This window comes from Hakea prostrata, chromosome 10 (genome assembly GCF_041222555.1).
Source record: "Hakea prostrata isolate BN-2017 chromosome 10, UWA_Hpros_2, whole genome shotgun sequence".
NCBI lineage: Eukaryota > Viridiplantae > Streptophyta > Magnoliopsida > Proteales > Proteaceae > Hakea > Hakea prostrata.
This window is the reverse complement of record NC_142609.1, coordinates 15,905,448-15,929,336: the sequence shown is the minus strand read 5'-3', so window position 1 is coordinate 15,929,336 and position 23,889 is coordinate 15,905,448. Positions and strand designations below refer to the sequence as shown.

Sequence of the window (23,889 nt, the reverse complement as noted above, 5' to 3'; positions counted from 1 at the left end):
GTTAGGGTTCTCCTAGGCATAACCCGCCCTGATTATTGTAGGATAGGGTCAGAGTAGCCCTGAATTGCTTTGAGCAAACCTTGATTCTTAGCCTATTGAAAAAAAAATAACAAACATAGGTTAATAGCACAAAGGAAACTCAAACTCCTCGTGGAAGGTTAGTATTTGCCAAATGAGCTAATCACTTGAGACTGTTAGTTGGATATTTGGTTAAATAGTTATTCACCTCTATATTTGACATGTTGACCACTAGTGCTTTTTTTTCATATTTATGGGATATTTCACATAAGGTGGGCATTATTGATTGTATCTTATCAGTATTTGGTTTCCTTTTTGGTTTGATGTGGGAGATATACAATTACTAAAACCCTGATATGGACTAGCTAGTATGGGCTAAAATGGACCGTTAGATCTTAATGGAGGATCTAATGGGATAGTTAACATTAGAAGATGCTCGGTCCTTCCTCTAACCCCAATCAATCACACATTTCTTTGCATATAAAGAGTGAGTTCAAAGAGTGGTTGTTCCATTAAACGAGTGAACAGAGAGGAGCTTAGAGGAGAAGATCCAAGTGGTATCCTTTGTGGCAACAAGGGAGTTCGTTTGTTAGTAGGAGATTGAAAAAAGATTATGTTGTGTTCCGTCTCCAATGGATCCCAAAGAAGGTATGCGTCATGACCTTGTATTGTCATTATTTAGATTGTCTTTAATCAATCTATGCAATCTTGGTTAGATTTTAATCTAGTAGTGCTATCTCCCCACTTTCCATAATCTTAGTGTCTTGCAATGGTAGGTTTAGGGTCAATTGCATGCTCCTCGCTAACCGTAGCTGTATTTCTTACCATATTTGAATTTTCCATTTTGACCAAGTTGGAATCATGCTCCAGATTCTGTGAGTTAGGGGCTTGTGGGGCGCCACCACTCTGTTGGTAGGTGCCTACGAGGGGTGTTTGTCTCTATTCCTCTAGCAATTTGTGGCCCTCCAACCGTTGCCATGCTGTCCCTTTGGAGCCCTCTTCTTAGTATTGTCCAGTCCTACATTGGCAGCAGACTTGGTCATGTTAATCTCATTGTGGCCAAAAATTTAAAAGTTGGGACAAATGGGAAGACCCCAATCGCACTCAACATGTTGTTCCACAATGCGACCATGAGCAATTCTCACTTTGACCCTACGTGACTCCATTTTTTCTCTACGTACTTCTTCATGGTATGGCATGAGGGTTTTGCATCAAACATTCAGCCCATAAGAGCTGCCTTCCATCGCTCAATTCCCTTACCATAATTTGGAATTTCTTCGCCATTCTTCACCATGGGTGCATAGAAAAGGGAGAGGCATAGCCCGCCCTGTCACGCACTGTCCCTCCAGAGAAATGACTAGCCCATGGCTGGTTGCTCTCCTGCTTGGGAATGCCACTCACCCCTTCTCCTTCATCTCGAGGCTGTTGTCAATGATGGGCCACTGGGTTTGGGGTGGTGATGAAGACACCAATATCCAGGCAATGATGATACATTCGACTACTTGGAGATGAACAAAGAGATGCCTGCTGAATTGCTTTCTCCTCTCCAGAGCTTTCTACTATCTGTGGAAAAAGAGAAATTTTCAAAAATACCAATGCCTTACTTCCCTACACCTATATATTAGTAAAGCTATACAATAAAAACATGAAAAATGGAGAAAACGATGGATAAGAAAATAGGAGGCAGGAAACCAATGTATTTTGTGTACTAACCATATGCAATTATATCAGCCCTCTACGTTAACATAAACTAGGTGTGCCATCAAAGAAACATTTCCCATAAAGAGAAAAGACCCAAAGCATTAATAAATATAGGAAATACACCATTTTTTTTTTTTTTTTTTTTTTTTTTTGGTAATGAAAAATACACCATTGTTGATAGCAAACTTTTTGTGTCTTTATGCATTAATCCACAAGGTATTCTATTTTATGACTATCTTAGCCCTCTCTATTTGAAACACATTTTGCGAGCCATCAGGAAAATATTTATCCAAAAAATAAATAAAAATAAAGAACAAGAAATTGCTGCTTAATTATGTTGATTTTTCCTTTAGGGGGCCACCAACATAGATGATTTTTTTATTTTATTTTTTATTTTTTATTTTTTTTTATTTCATGCAGGAAGGACGCTACTTTTGTGCATTCCTACTCCGGTGCATAAGATCTATACAACAAGGATGTGTTTTTCACCCCCACAATTCAACAACTTATATTAGCAGCCAAATTTATTTTGGTTAAAGTCCATTTTCAGTTTCTAAGCAACTAGTTTCATTTTGTACAAATTCTTACTTGACTTCATTGTCGGTTGCTCTGCTTTTCACTAGGGTATTTGCTTAGCAACATAGGGAAACCCTAGGAGATGTTTTCAAAACTTAGAATGGTGTTTGAACAATCCTCTACAGTGAGAGGTTGGCAAGATTGCCGACTGTGAGTCAGCTATCTTGAACAAACTCCCTTCCTTAGAAGATTACAGAATTTTGAAGAACTCAGAGGCAGTATGATCAAGTGATTTATAACCCTATAAAAAGGGCTGGACGTTGCAGTGTTTATGTAATTAAGATAAGAGAGAAAAGTTGAGAGAGAGAGAGTGTTAGTGGAAGGATAAAGAGACGAGAGAAAAGGTGTTGAATCACCTTGGTTATTGTTGTAAGTGATGCATGTGAGAATGTACATGTAATTTGAAAGAGAAAGACAGATGTGAGAAGAGTGAAAATCGGTGGAAGAGAGAGAAAAATGTGAGAAATTTAAATTTGAGAGAAAGAGAAACGTGAGAGAAGAGGTGTTGCAACCCCATATCTCTTTTCTTTGTAAATGGTATTATATATCTGTAAAGGCATGAACTTCTATAAAGGGATAAAGTGAGAGGTCATAGTTTACATAGATGTCAAGGAGAGTATTTTTAGATCAGATTTTAAGTGAAGGCATCCAAAGAATTACTTAGATATCAAGGACAGTATTTTGGTCACATTCTCAGTAAAACTAGGTATCAAGGTGAGTGTTTAGATCATCTATGTATCAGGTCAAAACCAATTATCAGTCCTTTACGTGCTGCTACCCCACTTTAATGGGTGAAAGTTGCCAATGGAATCTGGCCAGTTGTATATTTTTGATTTCAGATTTTACATGGTTATCATTTTTTATTTTTTTTTTGAACTGAGGTTCATCCGGGCTAGCTTACACACACACCATGATTTACTTCCTTAGGGGGGAGCTTTTTCCGCCAAGTGGGTGCGAACCCAAGACCTCCGTAGGGAAGTTGGGTCTTTAACTGCTTTAACATACCACCTTTGGCATGGTTATCATGTTTGGTTTCATTTGATTGTTACAGATACGCAGTTAGACCTTCATCTTCAAACATTCCAAAGCATCTGATTTCCCCTAGATTCCGGACAAAGATAAGCTAGAAAAGGAAGCAAAGAATTTAAACAAGATGAAAACCCTAGATTCAGTCATCTGTGAATAAGCCAAAAAAGAAGGGGGAAGACCAGAAAAAGAGAGGTTTTGTAATAGATTTTTGGGCCCACGAAACCATGTACAATTTTTTCGCATGACGAGACAAGACAAAGATAATAGATAGGTGGCCAAGCCTACCACAACAAAATTTTATCCAGTCAAAAATGGACCATTCATTTTCTTATAAATGTATAACATGTGTCCTAACATCACCTCAAATGGTTAAAATCTTTTTATAAATCACATCAAAGAGTTGTGATTATCAATATCATAATGTACCTTGCCCTACAACCAAGGTTCGATATGTCGATCCATGTCGCCGTGTCGGACCTTGGCGACACGGCGACATGGCCGACATATCGCCAAAAGTCGGGCGACTTTTGGTAGGGGTTCGATGAAAAATCGAACCCCTGTTTCGATGGGTTTTTTAGGTCATTTTGACCTGAAATTTGATGTGTAGCCTAATTTGAGGCCAATAAACACATTGGTAGTGTTATTTTGATCTAAAACATTACCTAAACTAATGTTCTTAATCGACCCAGGTCCTACTATACGCGGATGAAAGCCCCGAAACTAAAAACCTAAAAACTCATAAAAACCAAATCATATAAAGTCTACAATTCATTGTACAAATACTGAAATACATAAAGCCATCCAACCATATAAAATCTGAAACTCTCAGTACCAAGTACTGTGCCTAGGTGGATCGAACTCCTGTGACTCAGACTGTCTCCAGTGATGCCCCCCCCAACAAATTCACATACTCATCCCATCTCATACGATATTGAAAATGGTCTAAGTAATCATTAATTGCAGTTCTATAGCGGTCATCTTCCGCCGCCATGAGAACTCCAATTTGAGGGAAGTGAGAATAGGGCCAAGGAACGTTCCGCATGCCATCAGATGCCCTTGTTGATACGAATGACTCTAATTGTGAAGGAGGGAGAGGGATACCATAGCTCCCATGATACGAAGAACTAGAGGGGACACCATAGCTCCCATGATACGAAGAACTAGAGGGGTTACTAATTCCCATATCATACTGTCCATGTGAAGGAGGGAGAGGGACACCATAATTACCCGTAGGCCAATAACCTGTTGTGGAGCCTACAGACTCATCCAAGCTCATGGACCCCATTGACTCAATAGCCGCATCCCAAGGATTAACATAGTCATGGCCAGCTCCCCTCTAATGGTGGCTCGGCCTCGTATCAGGATATTGACGACCACGCTGATAATCACCACCATGATCATAATCCTGAGTGGCATGATCAAAATGACTCTCCCCAGTGTATCTGGGTGGGGGCTACTGTGTCTCTGGTAGTGGAACATGTATACGCTCTCCAATGCCTCCACCACCACCACCACCACCACCACTACCACTACCACCACCACCACCACCACCACTACCACTACCACCACCACCACCACCATCATCTCCACCAGTTTGACTAGGCGAGAGTGTGTCATCGGGATTGTCGTCCTGCGGCTCCTCCGTGCCTGGTGCCATCATCCAATCCTCATCAGCAGTGGCAGCTACCTCAGCATGTGCCTGACCCTCTTCAGTGGCCATATACTCACCCACATTAACCCCTGCAGCTTGAGCTAGTTACCGGGTCAAGCCTCCCCTCCAAGTTGGTCCAATACCGGCTCACCCCCTGTCCAACATCCACCGAGTGAGGGGATCTTGGTCATCTTCGGCAACATCAAATATATCATCGAGATTGATGTATTGCCTATCATTCCGAGCCCTGCTCCCTGGCATATTGCAGCTTCAACCTCATATTATAGTGAATAAATACGAGGTCATTTAGACGCTGACTTCCCAACCGGTTCCTCCTCTTGGAGTGGATCATGCTGAATGTACTCCAATTCCTCTCACATCCAGAGGCAGAGCAAGTCTGAGACAAGATCTTGATTGTCAATCTTCGCAAGTTTGATGCACTGTTGCCATAGAGATACCACCATTCAGCTGCATTATCACAAAAACATTAAGTTAGAAACTCAAAAGTCAAAATACTCAAAACATTTATGCATCTAAGCCCTAAGGATCTAACTATATAAGTATCTAACCTGGATCACTGGTTTCTCTGCTCCGTATAGCACCAGCTCCACTAAAAGACCCAAATGCATCCCTAAACAATTTGATCTGCAATAATACAATCATTAATATTGATTGGTTATCTAAATTATTTAAACAAATAATACAACTCACTAATCATTTGAAATTCCCAATGTCTCACCTCATTGTGGCAAAATGATTGGAGCATCTCATCTGGCTCCAACTTTGTTATCACCTGTAGCAGGGCATCCAATAGGTTTGTGTCCAACCCTAAATGTTGATTATATTGATACTTAGGGTTTAGAAAATATGCTGCATAATTAAAAAAGCTTAAAATTAGTACCAACTACCAATACCTACAATGCTACAAGCCCACAAGTCTACAACTACAAATCAACAACCCAGAATATTTACTTACCGGCCCTATGCAGAGGATGCATCAGATGAGCTGTCCATCGTGCATCGACAATATCTAAGAAAGCCCGATGTCCTCTAGGGTTTGTTTGCCTTTATAGCATCCTTCATACGCTCAAGGGATGCATACAAGTGGGGCATAGTGGGTCCCCTCAAGGAAGAGTCCACCATACGCAAGACCTTTATTATAGGATCTATGGTCTACAACACCACAGTAACACATCTCCATAAATCATCAGATGATATTGTGTATTGTGCGGCGCGCCCATTGGTCGTGCTGAATTATCACAAACTCATTAAATCAATAGACAATAAATATCATACAAGATAATCATAAACTCATAATATAAATATAATAATTTATAAGATGAAATAGTAGATAGTTATCTTACTTGGATCCAGCCCAATCAAACCACTCCTGCGATGCAAACATGGATCTGAGGCCCGACTTCTTATCTTGCATGCTGCTCAAGGCGACGAAATTCGTCGCAAATCTTGTCGGACCAGGTCGCACCAACTCACCTCCACATGATCTCCTCATCATTGCCAAAGCAACGTTATGATTGTAGATGAAGTTGGTTACCTGTCTTGCACTCTCAACGGTGTTGTGGACAATGCTGATTTTTCCAATGTCCTTCAGCATTAGGTCAATTGAATGTGCAGCACAAGGTGTCCACAAAAGGTTATAATCAGGTGAAGCCATCAACACTTCACCGGCCTTCTTATAGTTGGAGCCATTGTCAGTGACAATTTGCACCACATTTTTCCTACCAACCTGGTCGATCACATCCTGCAGGAGACCCATGATATATCTGTGGTCTTTCATATGACCAGTAGCATCCATCGATTTCTAGAAGACAGGTTCTCCAATCACAAGATACCATGAAGTTGATGATGGACTTTCTCGTCGGGCCGGTCCATCCATCAGACATGATGGTGCATCCATAAGTATCCCAAAAGGGTTTCATACTATCAACATACTCCTGCAGCTCTTGCTTCTCCTCTTGAAGGAGGGTGGTCATCAACTCTGTAGGGTTGGGACCATCATATCCAGGGCCTGCCGCTGCAATAGTATCAATCATATTCCTATAGTATGGACCCTGTGCTGTGTTTGCTGGGATGTGATTGTAATAAATCCACTTTGACATTGCTTTCTTTACCTTCTTTGCCACACCTTTCCATGCACCAGATATCTTGGGCTGCTTGGCCCCTTTTCTTCTGAATGTATCAGGATCCTGCTCCTTGATCGGGTCTTGACGGCGTGGATAATCAGATGGTTGCCGTGGCAATGGCACTGAACGGTCTGAACCTGATGTATGAGGGGCCAGGTGACTACGTGATCTCGCCAAACATGCCAAATACACCACCCCTCCCCCAAAATCGGAAGGTCTAGCCCCGTAGGCCTAGAGGGACCAGCTCCCGTAGCCCTACCCGCCCCCCATCCCCCCCCCCCCGGGGTGCCACTCCGTAGCCCCCCCCCCCCCCTACCCCCCCCCCCTCTTTTCCTTCCATTTATTTATATTAATTGAATATTCCACATAAGGTGGGCTTCATTGATTGTGTTACACTTTGATTTGGTTTCTTATTGGTCCGATATGGGTAATATACGATTACTAGAACTCTTATATGGATCGGCTAGTGTGGGCTAATAGGAACCGTTAGATCTTGATGGACGATCTAACGGATTTGCCTATATAAAGGATGCTAGGTCCCTCCTCTAAACCCTAATCATAATCACAATCACATCTCGCTTAGTCGTAAAGGATATACCATCAAGCCGTTGAATAGGGAGGAGTCTAGAGGAGAAGATCCAACATCAAGTTGATCATAGAATCAACTTCCACCTCAAGTTTGTTCCTAGTGGGAGACATAAAGAAGATATTCCGCTGCGCTTCGTCTCCAATAGAACCATAGAAAGGTATGCTCATCATCATCTTGTGTCATTATCATACTAAGGTGTTTTTAGTCGATCTATGCGATCTTGGATAGAAATATTCTTACATGTGGTATCAGAGCCTGTATAGAATCGATTAAAAACCCATAGGATTGTTGACTGATGAACTTAGGGTTCTAGAATGGAACCTATGAAACTTGTGAATTTGTTCTCCTGATTTTTTTTCAACAAAACCGTGGGGTTTTTTGTCAATAACTTTTTTTCTAGAAAGAATTTTGAAAATCTAAAACTACCACTGCGTAGATCTCGGAAAAACGAAGAAATTGATATATTATGGGTCTCCATCGGACTTCGGACGCGCCGGCAATCGCTGCCGGAATCCAGCAGCATCTTTTTGATCTTTTTTAAATTTGTGCGGTGCTGACGTGGCAGTTTGACCGAGTCAACGGGTCGGGTCAACCCGACCCATGACCCGCCAAGGCGACCCGATTTTGAACCCGTCAGGTCAAACGGGTCGACCCGGTTGACCAGTCATCGGTCCAAGCGAATGGATTAACTTGGGCGAACCGGATTTATTGTTTGAACCATTTTGGACCAAACTCGTTTTTTGACTCAGCGAGTCAACTCGCTGATTTCTGTTTAATTTATGATTTCAATTCGATTTCTGATTTCGATTTTTCGGTTCAATTTCGAATCGATTTCTAATTTAGATTCTTGGTTCAATTTTGATTCGATTCAATTGCTGATTTCGATTCGGTTCAATTTAGATTTGATTCAATTGCTTATTTCGGTTCGGTCCGGTTCGGCCTAATAAGATTCTGATTTATTAGACCGTTTTTATTTGCTGGTTGAACCAGTTTAATAAATAAATAAAAAAAAAACCAGAATACTATATGTTTAGTATTTGTTTATTTCTGACCAAACCGTAAGAAACTTTAAAGCGTTCTTCCTGGGGTTTTATATTTTGGATCATTTTGAACGCAATGGAATCATTTTCAAGACCCAATTCTACCCCTATATATGTGAAATATTATATATCATGTTTTGGTTGAGCCGATAATTGGAATGCTATTTATTTAGTATTTTTTTATTTTTGGCTAAACCGTAAGGAACTTTAAAGCATTCTTTTGGGGATTTATGTTTTGGACCCTTCCGGACACAATGGAATTATTTTCATGACCAAATTCCACTTTTATATGTATGAAACATGATATGACATATTTATGTTGTATATGTAATTTCACCGTTGGGTGAATTTTTTAATATGGATTTTTTTATCAAATGGCTTTGTATTGTAAGCATGTTTTATATGATATTATACAATTGTAAAATATATATCATGCATGCCTTATAAAGGGTTTGATTACTTCTGGTAATCCGGATTTTTATGCAAATGTATTTTCGATTGCCTTTTGGTAATCCGGAATTTTAAATGTATGATGTATTTTATACATGCTTTGATTGCCTTTTGGTAATCCGGAATTTTAAATGTATGATGTATTTTATACATGCTTCGATTGCCTTTTGGTAATTTGGAATTTTATATAAATGTATGATGTATTTTATACATGCTTCGATTGCCTTTTGGTAATCTGGATTTCTTCCAAACAATGTATTAGCATTATTTGTGGGTAACATAAAGTATATCCCAATATGAGAATTTCATGAGCTTGATTGTGAGTGATCGCCAAAGTGGCATTCATGGTTGGGTTTATGGAATGTCAGCCATATATAGTAATGGGATGTCTCTTGATGTTAATGCATTTTTATACGCCCAAAGGTGGTAATTATGTGATAGCATTAAGAGGGAGACATGTACAACATTTGGTTGGGAGTTGATTAATCTAAGAAGTTTATACACCCAAAGGTGGTAAAATTTTCGAAGGTTGGAATACTCTCATGGACGCCGACGTATAAGGGAGTATCACAACTATATGTCATGAATTCTGTCCAAAAGGTGTTTTCATGATGATATATGTGTACTCTTTAAAGTGATGCACTTATAAGTTATATGTTACCCACATTGTGATAATAAAGCGATGTACTTATAAGTTTCATATTAAAGTGCTAATAAAGTGATGGAGTATCACAACTATATATGTCATGAACGAAAAAGTGTTTTCATGATAATATATGTGTGCTCTTTCTAGTGATGTACTTATAAGTTACATATTAAAGTGATAATAAAGTGATTGAGTATCACAACGTATGTCATGAATTCGCCAAAAAGTGTTTTCATGATAATATATGTGTGCTCTTTCTAGTGATGTACTTATAAGTTACATATTAAAGTGATAATAAAGTGATTGAGTATCACAACCGTATGTCATGAATTCCCGCCAAAAAGTGTTTTCATGATAATATATGTGTGCTCTTTCTAGTGATGTACTTATAAGTTACATATTAAAGTGATAATAAAGTGATTGAGTATCACAACTGTATGTCATGAATTCTGCCCAAAAGTGTTTTCATGATAATATATGTGTGCTCTTTCTAGTGATGTACTTATAAGTTACATATTAAAGTGATAATAAAGTGATTGAGTATCACAACCGTATGTCATGAATTCTCGCCCAAAGGTGTTTTCATAATGATATATGTGTGCTCTTTCTAGTGATGTACTAATAAGTTACATATTAAAGTACTAATAAAGTGAGGGAGTATCACAACCGTATGTCATGAATTCATGTCCAAAGGTGTTTTCATGATGATATATGTGTGCTCTTCTCGTTAGTCACATTTTCTCTGTCTATAACAATATGATTGTTATTGAGATTCTTAAAAAGTCAAACTTCAAGAAATTGTTGATGATGTGTTGTTAACCACACATTCTTTGTTACTGAGTAACTGATGGATATGACTCATAAGAGTATAGAAGACAAAAGTTGATTTTTTGCAGAGGTGAAAAGTAGTTATGTTCTTTTACTGCCCATTAAGAAGTCCATCAAGGAACACTTGATGAATTGTTTACCCACCGAATGCACTCGTTTTGAAATTATTGAATGCAGAGCGTAAAGATACTAAGTCTCATCTAGTGTTGAAATAAGTATATATTTCGTAAGAGTTTTTTATCATAAGGTGTGATGGTTTTTGGGAGGAGTTAGGGATTATTTCATCAGGATGATTATTTTTTAAGATAAAACTCATGATTCCTAATGTTTCTTTTATTACCCTTGCTATTATCCATCAATGCCCTTTGCATCCTCTACTGAGTTTGGAATTATAAAGATCAATACCTTTTTCCGAGAAGAAACTTTGTTCTTATGAGCATCAATACTCATAAAAATGTTCAGGGTAAAGACTAAGAGTCCGGTCGACTAACAATTTGGGACCTGTGGAAAACTTCCTTATAAATAAAGATGATTGTTGTAAGTAGAAGTTGCATTGAGTATAAGGTCTGGTTAACTAAGTGCGAAAATGAAAGCTATGATTCCTTGGTTTTTGTTTGAAGATTTGATTTTCTCTTGTCCCATTCAGTCATGGTGTCTAGATAGTGGTCCTTATTCCTCCACCTTGCGTATAAATTATTATTTCATCATATTTGTTGATGACCACTCTTAATATGGTTTTTGTATTCAATTAAAGAATAAACTAAATCTCTAAGATCTTCAAGAATTTTTTAGATCGAAGTTAAGAAATTGTTAGATCTCGATCGGGGAGGAGAGTATTATGGCTGATATGAGGATGCCTGGATGCCTTAAGGGCCCATTCGCCAAATACTCGGAAGATTCGGATATAGTTGGTCCTGTTCACTATGTTTGATAGTCCCGAGCAAAATTGTGTAACCGAAAGGCTTAATCACAATTTTGTGAACATAGTGAACAAAAGATGGTATGAAAACTATTTTGTCTGAATTATTTTTTATAAGGTGAAGCCCCGATAATGTCCTCTTATATCCTTGATCATGTTCCTTTCCAAATATGTTCTTTTTTTACTCCCTTTTCCATTGCAAATTATTCATAAATCTAACTTAAACCATTTTAGCGTTTGAGTTGTTCTGCAAATCTAAGGTTGAATAATCAAGTATTGTAGAAGTTGGAACATAAAAGTTTTTCATTGTTAATTTGTTTCTTACTCAGATCTTGTTTTACCATCATTGTTAAGACAACAGAATTGTGAATTCTTAAATAGTTTTCTGGAGTTTGATATAGCCAAGAAATGTAGCTTGTTCCCAGACTACTTGATATAATGAACATGAATATAACATTGGCATTATGGTTGACCCAATTACTAAAAAGTTGTCTTTAATTAGATTTATGATTGGGTGCAACGAGATATATGATATAGTTGATGAGACAATATGATGTTTGGGAAGCTTGTTAAGTTGCCCAAAGGCTTTAAACCCATTTATTTTAAGTGGGTGTATAAGACTAATAAATATTCACGAAGAAAGATTGTAAGGTTTAAAACCAGACTGGCAGCTAAAGAGTTTACTCATAAAGAGGAAGTAGACTAGTGAAATTTTCTCACCTATCTCTTCTAAGGACTCTTTTAGAGTTATACCAAATAGATGTGAAGATTGCCTTTCTAATTGAAAACCTTAATAAAGAAGTCCATGTCATTTAGCCTGAGGATTTTGCGGTTGATGACCCTGAGGATTTTGCGGTTGATGATTTTAATCATCTTGGTGTAGACTCAAGAAGTCTAATTTGTGGTTTTAAGTAAGCTTCCAACTATGGTGTTTAAAGATTAATAATATTGTGACTTCATTCGATTTTGTTGAGAAACTTGTAGATCAATATATATATATGGCAAGGTCAGTGGGAGAAATTTTATCTTTCTCATTATTTATGTTGATAATATTTTGCTCACTAGTAGTGACGTTGGCCTACTGCATAAAGACCGAGCAATTGTTATTTGAGAATTATGATATAAAAGACCTTGGTAAGGCATCTTTGTCTTGGGCATTGAGATCCATAGGGATTGTTTATGCTATTTATTGGATCTTTCTCAGAGGGCATATATAATTTATATTTAAAGAAGTTCAGTATGCTAGATTGCATACTTGAGAATGGTTTTGATTCTCAAAGGAGATACACCGAGCTTATTACAGCTTGTCCTATAAAGGATACCGAGAGAGAACAATTGAAGAAAGTATCTTATCTTGAGATACTTGAAGAGGACAATTGATGATAAGATAATCTACAAGCTTGTTCCGCACCTATAGCATTAAGGTATATATATTTGACCTTGCTAATTGTCCGAATAATAAGAAGTCTACTTGAAGTTGTTTTCCTTGATGGCATGAGGGATAATATTGTGAAAAGTGTAAAATAAGGTAAAATTACTTATTTCATCATAAAGGTTGAGTTTGCTACATGTTATGGGGTAGTTACTCAAATTGTTTGACTAAAGAATCTCATCAGATAATTGACAGTTCTATTTTAACATTTTGCATAGATCCATCCAATTGTACTATGATCACAATTCAGTTGTGTTGTTTATTAACAACAAGAAATGTGTGATCATAGGGTCTAAATACATGATGGTCGAGTATTTGACCACTAAAGAAAAAGCCGTTTGGTTAAGGAACCTCATTAGACAGCTTGACATTTTTTTTTTATTGTGGATAGATCTATCCAGCTTGTACCGTGATAACAATTCGTTGTGTTGTTTGTTAACAACAATAAGGGTATCACAGGGTCTAAACACATGGAAATTAAGTATTTGACTATTAAAGAAAAGGTTAAAGAATGTGACACCACAGTAGAGCATATTTGTACAGATAATATGGTTATAGATCCCCTAACTAAGGGTCCCCGCCTGTACGTCTTTGATAGACATGCGGTAACTATGGGTTTAGGAGGAACCTTAGATGCGGTTGTTTAGTGGGAGTTTGAGAACTTTGCTCTATTGTGTAATAAGGTATTCTATCTCGTACTTGTCTCTTGTATGCACCGATAATTTATTTGAATTCAATAAAGTTCTTTGGTGACATATTAATCTTCACATTATTATCATGTTGCATGTTATGAAAGTCTTAAAGTATGTGTTAACTTTAAGCAAAAGCTAAGGCATTCATGTATTAGCCTTAAGGTGTGTCATGTAACACATAAAGTTAAAACTCGAGTTATAAAGATGACACAGTTCGTGGGAACCATAATGTACATATAATCTCATTTTTGTGGCATTGAGTCACCGTGTTCGAACCATAATGTACATGCTTTCGTGGCATTGAGTCACAGTTTGTAGGAACCGTAAAGTATATTCTTTTGTGGCATTGAGTCACAAAGTTCGTGGGAACCATAAAGTATATTCTCTCGTGGCATTGAGTCAGGTTCGTGGGAACCATAAAGTGAGAGATTTGGATTGACAACAGAATGACACATGAGGATTTCTATAAAGTGTCATTAGTTGCCACACTACCATATTGCATCCATTTTCAGTAAAGTTAAGAGTATTTGTGACCATGGATGGTCCCGTGTTGCATAAAAGATGCAACATCACGCCATGATTCGGTACTTAAGGCTCTATGTGAAGGGATTGAGCTCTAGGATTATCCTCAGACCAATATAAAGTTGTGCACATAAAGGTCAAAATGTTTTCAATGTATCTTTTTCAAATGTTTTCTTAAAACAAAGGAGATGTTTTGTTTTACTGATCGTGTCACAATCAATATAGCCCAAGTGGGAGAATGTTAGAATATTAATTGAATATTCCACATAAGGTGGGCTTCATTGATTGTGTTACACTTTGATTTGGTTTCTTATTGGTCTGATATGGGTAATATACAGTTACTAGAACTCTTATATGGACTCGGCTAGTGTGGGCTAATAGGAACCGTTAGATCTTGATGGACGATCTAACGGATTTGCCTATATAAAGGATGCTAGGTCCCTCCTCTAAACCCTAATCATAATCACAATCACATCCGCTTAGTCGTAAAGGATATACCATCAAGCCGTTGAATAAGGAGGAGTCTAGAGGAGAAGATCCAACATCAAGTTGATCATAGAATCAACTTCCACCTCAAGTTTGTTCCTAGTGGGAGACATAAAGAAGATATTCCGCTGCGCTTCGCCTCCAATAGAACCATAGAAAGGTATGCTCATCATCATCTTGTGTCATTATCATACTAAGGTGTTTTTAGTCGATCTATGCGATCTTGGATAGAAATATTCTTACACAATCGTCGTCGCTCTGGGGCGGGGCGGCGCCCCCCCCCCCCCCCGCGCCCCGCCCGCCACAAAAGAAACCACAACCCCCCCACCCACCCACCCACCATCATGGGGGGGGGGCGCCCCCCCCCCCCCCGCGCGCGGGGGGGGCGTCCCCCTCCCCTCCTTCCCCCCCCCCCTTCTTTTTGTTTTTCTCCGGGGGGTGGTTTCTTTCTTGTTGGGGGGGGGGCGTGGGGGGGGGCCCCCCCCCTCCCCCCCCGGGGGGGGGGCGCGGGCCCCCCCCCCCCCCGCGGCTTTTTTCTTTTTTGTTTATCCTTTCTTTTTTTTTTCCCTCCTCGCCTTTGGGGGGGGGGGGGCCCCCCCCCCCGCGGCCCCGCGCGGCGCCGCCCCCCCCCCCCGCCCCCCGCCCCCCCCCGCCGCCCCACCCTGGGAAGACCCAGTTCCCCTCTGACTCCCACCAGCAGACATGATGACTGTTGCATTCAAATATGAAATAACATAACAAATAACAACATCATTATAATTGTTTATACACAAATAAACAATCAGATATGAAATTATGAATATTGCATGTATGATATAATTATAAAAATAGGCTGCCCATATCAAAACCGGCGATGAAGCCACATGGGCAACACAACCAACAGTTGAAAAATACTTTCATAATTATTCCATAATTTTCAAAACATTTTCCCCTATTTTTTGCATTTTTCATAATTATTGATATTTTTTGAAAAATAAAATAATTTATTTTTGGGTCAAAAAATATGTCGACTCCGTGAGTCCGTAGATCGGCTCACGGAGTTCCACATATGTTTTTTCTATCATCATACAACCACTGTATCACTTAAAAAGTAATCATACAAGATAATCAAAATATCATTTTACCCACAAAAATAAAAAAATAAAATACTTTGCGGAAAAAATTCCGACTCCGTAAAATCGTAGATCGGCACATGGTACTCAACATATATTAATTTCAAAATCATCCAACATCATATAGCATGCATTTTGTGAAAAATTACTTGGGGAAGAATGGTTACCTATTTGACGAAAAAACTCCCAGATATGTGCGAAACGGCTACTGATCGACAGAAACAACGTGATATCCGGCAACAAGGAAGCAAGATGTACTCGTAGATGTCGAAGATCGGACGAAAATATAGTGAAAAGTGCGAAAAATGAGAGAGAAAAGCTCTGGAGAAGTGAGAGAAGAGAGAGAAAATGCAGAAATCGAATGGGAAATTCGGGCGAAATTTCGCCCGAATCCCCCCTTTTTATCGCCAGAAGTCGGCGATATATCGCGAGAAGTCGACGACATATCGTCGACTTCTTGCAATATCGGTGTCGCTGGGGGGTGTCGTGTCGCCCCCCAGCGACATGTCGAAATTTAGCCTTGTGTCGGCGATATATCGCCGACACAAGGAACCATGCCTACAACCCAGTGTGTGGGACCATCATTACTATTGGATGGAGTATCAATTGGGCCTATAGTGCTTGGAAGTCCACCAAATTAGTATAAGTAGGGGCCGATCCAATTTGAAACAATTCTCTTGTGTTTTAAGAGTCCAAGACATTCTATCATCTGTGTCTCCTCTTCTCTTTCTATTCTTTCATGTTATTTCAAGATTTTATATTTTATTTATTTTAGGGATAATTACTATTGCCCCCCTGTACTTTGATTTTATTACTAATGTATCCCCTGTATTTTGCAAAATTACTAATCCAACCTTTAACTTTGTCTATAATTATTAATGCCCCCCTACTGTTAAGTTCCGTTAGTTTACTTGATGATGTGGCATCTCCGTATTTTTTAAAAATCCCAAAATACCCTTTTACTTATCTCTTTACTTATTTACCCTTCTGTCAAGTTATAGTAATACCCTTAATTAATTGTAGAGAAAAAAATAATCACAATCTGTTTTACTCTAAAAAAAATCACCAAAATAAAGAAATAATAATTGAATAAAATTAAAATAGAAACCGAAGAGGAGGGAAGATATAATTCAACTCAAATTTGGAAACTGAATATCACCTACTTCGTTAATTCCTTCTTTGGCAAGATTTTGTGGTTTCGTCAATGGTGGGTTAGTAAAGCGGTTAAAAGTCTAAACTCCCATGGGGAGGTGTTACGTTTCGTTTCCAATATTAAAAAAGCACCAGTCCCCCACAAAAAAAATTGTAGTTTCCTTTCCTACGTATGCTAGAGGAGAAGGTGGGAAACCAAATCGAATTTGAATTTTGTCAATTTCTTTAATTCAAAATAAATAAGTTTAGTGAAGGTGGAAAACCAATATTTTTTTAATTCAAAATAAATGAAGTTAGGGTAAAATTGACATTTAATTTGGTTTTTATAAATGGGGGTAGTATCGTCTTTTGATTTCTTAATTTTAATGAAGGACAAAGTGGACATTACATATTCAAACTTAACGTCTACTTAACACCGTTATAAGGAAGGGGGGCAACAGTAATTTTGTAAAGAACAGGGTTTTATTAGTAATAAAATCAAAGTACAGGGGGGCAACAGTAATTATCCCTTTATTTTATTATATCAAATATACTTTATTTTTATTTGTTGGCATTCCTTTTATTGTCACTCTTCCCAATCTCTATTTCAATCCTTTATTATTTATTTTCTTTTCTCTCTACCCACATTTTTCTCTACTACTCATTTTTTTCCCCTTCTTTCCCACGTCTCCCTCTCTTACGTCACACATTCCAGTTTCTTAAATTTCTTCACCTTTCCCTTTCCTTTTTTTTTTTTTTGGTTACCAACCCCGGTTTATAAATCGGTGTTCGACCCACGTCGCACACCTGGCTGTAGTGGGTGAGTCTCCCAGTGGGAATTTATTGTATCCACAAGGATTCGATACCGGAACCTTGCTACTTATCACTTGGACCAACACCGTTGGTTTTCCTTCCACTTTTTGGTCTTGCATGTTTAGTACTCTTCATTTTTTTTACTCATTTAATATAATTTAGTATTACATTATTATTATTATTATTATTATTATTATTATTATTATTATTATTATTATTATTATTATTATTATTATTATTATTATTATTATTATTATTATTATTATTATTATTATTATTATTATTATTATTTATTTTCATATTTGTATTCCTTTTACTTACCTCTATAAATATCCTACCGAACTTAAAGTTAGGTTACAATTTTCGTTTTCTTTAGTTTTGTCTAGGTCTTTTAGGTTATAATTTTCATTCTCCTTAGTTTTGCTTAGGTTTTCTCTTTTTTGGCGTAAATTTTAATTTTCAACTTCAATGTTTAGATTTTCAACTCCCTTCCCCTAGATTTTAAGTTGTCTTTCTCTTTTAAGGAATGTTTAGGTTTTATTATTAAAATATATTTTCAAAATAATTACGTAAATTAGTGAAAATAATAAAAACACTAGAAAAAATATATAAATATTAATATATTTTGAGTTTATAACAGCGAAGAATAACAGAGAATCAAGAAGTTGAATTTATTAATTATTTTGTACAACTGCTTCCAATTATTTTAGAATGTGAATTTATTATTTTATTAATTTGGCTAGGATGATTTTCTCCTTTGGGTCTAAAACTAAGATGATTTATGACTTAATCTTATCATTTTTTTTTTTGGTAAGATTATCATTTTTCTTTTCATGTGATTCGATTGACTCGTTTTTAAAACAAACTTGAATTTTCCAATTATGATTGATATATTAATTTGTTCTCTGAGTTAAAATTATATGATTAGTTACTTTCAGGATTTTTCTTACAAAGAAATACATATTGTTTCCATTAACAAAACTACATAAAATAAAGTTTAGATTTAAAAAATTAATTAAAACAGTGTATATATTTTTCTGTCTTTTAAACATTTTTACCCCTAAATCCAAGGAATATTGTCAACACCAACCATTAGTTTGGTAATACTCCCTTGTTGTCTTGGGTTTCATTGCTTCAATTGGGTAGAGAATATCGGGCATTTTGTATTATGCCTTAAAGAGGAACATGGTCGTCAAAGCTCCCCAACTCCAATATAACACCACCAACTACGTTTTCCTGATCTGCGATTTTGCTGCTCATCTTTCTTGTTTACATAAGGAATTTGATAGAAATGGATACTCATCGATATGGACTGAGACTATTAGCGGAACTGATACATATTTCATGACCAGAATCATTTACCATCCACTTCTAGGCTTTGAAATTCTCAAAGAAATGACAAATGGCAGCTATCGTACACCCAATCAGGGGATGTGAGTTGAGGAATCTAAAGGAGGTGTAAATAAAAGAAGCTTTGAATCTTTTTTTGGATTTGAGGTTCATCCGGGCCAGCTTTGTGCACCACGACTACATCCTCAAAGCGCTTTTTATATATAATTAATATAGGCGGGGCTTCGAACTCTGACCTCCTATGGGGAAAAGCTTTGAATCTTTTTTCAAAACGAGGTTCATCAGGGCCAGCTGGACCATTCAAGACATCACTTCTCAAAAGCGAATAAAAATTAGGACTCAATAGCGGTTTTTGTTATATAATTCACTATAGGTCCAATAAGCTTTACCCCCCGGCCTGAGGATTTAAGAAGATTTAAATTCGATACCTCCCGAAGGAAGGGAAGGGTTACAAACAGTTTGAATCTTGATTCAAAATGATGGCGATCATGGCCTTTGGACCATTCAATAAATCCATTCTCAAAAGTCGATATAAAAATTAGGGATTCCTATGGACTACGGTAATTAACTATTTGTTAGCTTTCTAGTTCAAACACATCGATTGATCTCGCAAAGAAAAAAAAATTAACTTTAGAGTTCCTAAAATAAAATTTACTTCTCTGGTTTGAGGATTTAAGAAGATTTAAATTTGATAACTCCTGAAAGGAAGGGTAGGGTTACTACAAGAAGTAGGGGTGCTTCATTTTGGGCGTGAAAATTACTTTAAAACCGTAAAGAAATACTTTGACACCATCGAAACTTAAGGGCGACCCACCTTTTGGATTATATTTTGTTTCCCACAGTAATTAGTTATTGAGGTAAATATTGAGTATATGCTACGGAACTATTGTAGCAAATAATTAACTATATGCTACTTTTACAGTTCCCGTGGCAAATAGTTTGATATTCTACAATACACCAACCTTTATCCTATTCCTAATTTCAGTCGTGCTAAATATTTTTGTGGCAGCAAAAACCCCAACAACGTGTCTTATTAATTACATTGATTTTTTAGTTTTTCAATAACAAACTATTGACTAGTTGATCACAATGTCATCGAATCCAATGAACAATAACAATTTTGGGGTATGTTCATTGTTAAATTGTCCAAACATAAAGTACAGTATTTAAACCGCTTTAAGGCCTCCATTTTTGGGTGCTAGTGCAATTTGCTTTAAAGGTAAAGAATTATGTTTATTCACACCATCGCACATTTAAGAGAGAGACCCTACTTTTAAGTAGTGATAAAATAAACTAGATAAATGAAACCTCTCCTAAATATGTAATTGAAAAATATGAAAAAAGCACAAACTGATCACAACTCCCCCACCCCAACCCCTGCCCCCTCTAACGGGTCTTATTCTTTGGTGAATAATGAAATACAAGATGGTCACCATGCCAAGAAGGCTTGGTTAATATTAAAGGCTCCAGTGAAGTGATGGATGATGATAAAGAAAAGGAAATGCAAAAATAATTGCATAAGACCACAAAGTTTGGATACTAGCATCCAACACCAAAGAATGGAATCTAAAACCGCACCATTATTTGTGCACTAGACAGGGTCATCCAAATTAGGGAATGGGAAAACAATAGCTACCCCAGAACCAATGTTGTATACAAACAATTCATCTTAAAAGGTGGATTCTGAACAAGAACAAGAACAAGAACAGCACCTTCATCCTTTTCTAACCATTATTTTATTTAGGCATGGGTTTAGAACTTGTAACCTTGGATCATCAATCTTGTCCTAAATCGATAACAGAAATCACTTGGGAGTGAATCCAATGAGGACTGGACTAATATATATGTGACTAATATATCATGAGGTTTGATGTATGGCAAACATAATTCTTAGTGTAAAACCTACTAGATTATCAAGTTTCATGAATCACGATCTCATACTAAAATACATACATTGTAAAATTCTTTTTAATAATGTGACAAAGAATAACATATAAGTTGACATCGCTAAGCTCATTCTACATTCGAACTACAAGAGTGTGATTGATACCATCAATGGTAGTGACCACTCTTTGGACTAGGCAGGTAGATGAAATTCTAAGACCTAAGAACTCCTTTAATTCAATCTTTTTTAGCTTTGTTAGTACAAATTGTAATATTTATGCAATTTATATAGCCCATGGGGCCAAACCTTTTACTTATTTTGGGTATGGTGGAACTGTCCACCTTTGTTCTTGTTGGACCATAACTTTGCTTCCTCCATGGTCGTTTCCTTGGAGAGTCTAATATGAGTTTTCTTATGGATGAAAAAAAGAAGAGATAATTACTATTGCCCCCTACACTTTGCTTTTATTACTAATCAAACCTCATTCTTTATGAAATTACTATTGCCCCCTCACTTCTAACGATGCTAAGTGGTTGTTAACATGGAATATATAATGTCTATTTTACTTTTCATTAAAATTAAGAAGTGAAAACAAATGAGATTACCCTCATTTATGGAAACTATATTGAATGCCAATTATATCCTTAAAATCTTGTATTTTAGAATCAATTTTGGATTTGAAAAAGTATTAGTCGTCTCCATTTAAAATGTGATGAAGACCCATGTTAAGAAGGTTTATGAATGAATTACCTCTTGAGACCTTGTTTTTTCGTCCCTGGTTCCATCAAAATGTGCATCATAGTGAAGACGAATTGTTTTACAGTATAAATTTAAATTCTTACAACAATAGCAATGATTTGTGAGGGGGAAAAATGAATCTCTATGTGTGTATTGTAATTCTTGGAATTTACACAAAAGAACAAAACAACAATGATATGTAAAAGAAATGTAAGGTGATACTTGTTAATGAGGGTCTTACTACTGCACTAAAAAACATAAATCGTATAGATTTCTAAGTAAGGTTAATTAATCTTCAATGGAAGTGTTGTCCTGAAATTATTTTCCTTTTTGTTTTCCTCTGGGAATTGGTGGGACCACACACTTATGGTTGTTGAAATTCTCATGCTTCACTTAAATTTTTCGCAATCACAATGATGGTTTTACAAACAAATTAGCATATAAAATGCTAATTGATAAGAAATTTGGCAACATGCATAGCATATATTAGGTGATTTTCAATTTTCAATTTGAATTAAATTTGATATTTCCTCATACTTAGTTTCTATTTTTAGTTTTATTTAATCACAACATTCCTTTATTTGGCAGTTTCTTTTTAGAAAAGAAAATTCACATTTTTCCTTTATTTGGAGGTTTCTTTTTAGAGAATAAAATTGATTAATTAAGGTTAATTTTTTTCCTATAATTAAGGGAGTAGTACAACTTGACAAAAGGGTAAATAAATAAAGAGATAAATGCATGGTTATTTTTGAGATTCTGAAAAAAAAAATGTAAATATCACGTCATCAGTAAAGTAATAGAGTTTAACAGTAAAAGTGCATTTAGTAAATGTAGACAAAGTTAAAGGTTGGATTAATAATTTAAAAAAGTAATTAAATATGATAAAGTAGTAATAAAATCAAATTACAATAATAGGCAAGAATAATTATTCCAAAAAAAAAATAACAGTTCTCACAAAGAGCAGCAGCTAGCTATGTCCTCCTGTCCTTGGGAGCTGGGTACATTGAGTAATAAGCCTGAACAAAGGCGAGAAAGATCTGAGCTAGGGTGGTAATTGTTAGGGTTAGGGTTTAAGCACGAGGTTGCTTAAAGCATTACACCCTGAGTATCTAGATTGGAATACCTAGACCGTTGATTCCAACTAGTATTTATAGAATAAATATTGAGTTCTATTGGTAATCGGACTCTCCTATAAAGACCCATTACACCGTTAGATTGTAACTAATCTGATGGCCCATATTAGAACATAAGTTGAGTATGACTCAAATACCTCAACAATAAGTTGGGTATAACTTGAGTACCTCAACCTAAGTTGGGTATGACTCAAATACCTCAACAATCTCCTCCTATGTTCTACATATGGCTCTAGCATTAGTCCCAGAAATGTAATGTTCAAACTCAATACAAAATCATTCATAACTTTTCAAAATTGAATAATATCCAATTAAATTCAAATGAATACTTTAAATCAGAATCATGAGTTTTAGAATCAATCTAAACAAAATAAAACCTAGTTAAGGTTCTATATAAACTATTTAATTTGTATGGACAATTAATAGTTTCTTCTAGCCTTGAACGATTTTACTCATCAAGTAAATCATCCTTGTCGAGCTCTAGATTAAGATGTTCTCCTCCATTTTCGTCATTTCCTATAAATTGTCAATGAATTTCATAAGAAAATGAATCCAATCATTTAGACATATATATATATATATATATATATATATATATATATATATATATATATATATATATATAGAACATTTGCATTCTCATCAAGTTTCTACACAATAACAAGATCTAAATGGTTTCTTTTACAAAGAACCATTCCATGTTTCTATTTGGAATGTTATAATCATCTTGTCCAACATAGTTGTTGATTATATCATTAAAATTGGAATGACAAATCTTTCTATGGAAGTCATATCATCAGATGTGGAATGATATATATATATATAACAATAACATCATTGAAACATATTAACAATTTTCATATTTCTTGTTTGGAATAATAAAATAATCAAGCTTCATATAAAGGTTGTTACATCATCAATGTGGAATGATTTCATAAAGCTTTATACTCCACAATCTTACCAAATTATCTGAAATATGTACATTGTCATGAATGCTAACAATG

The 23,889-nt window shown here is 36.5% G+C and overlaps 1 protein-coding gene across 1 annotated transcript in view; it reads right to left on the bottom strand.

Moving 5' to 3' along the window:
- The window catches only part of LOC149002162 (UPF0481 protein At3g47200-like), a 36,806-nt gene that overhangs the window by 11,883 nt on the left and 1,034 nt on the right, over window positions 1–23,889 (bottom strand). The window lies entirely within an intron of this gene.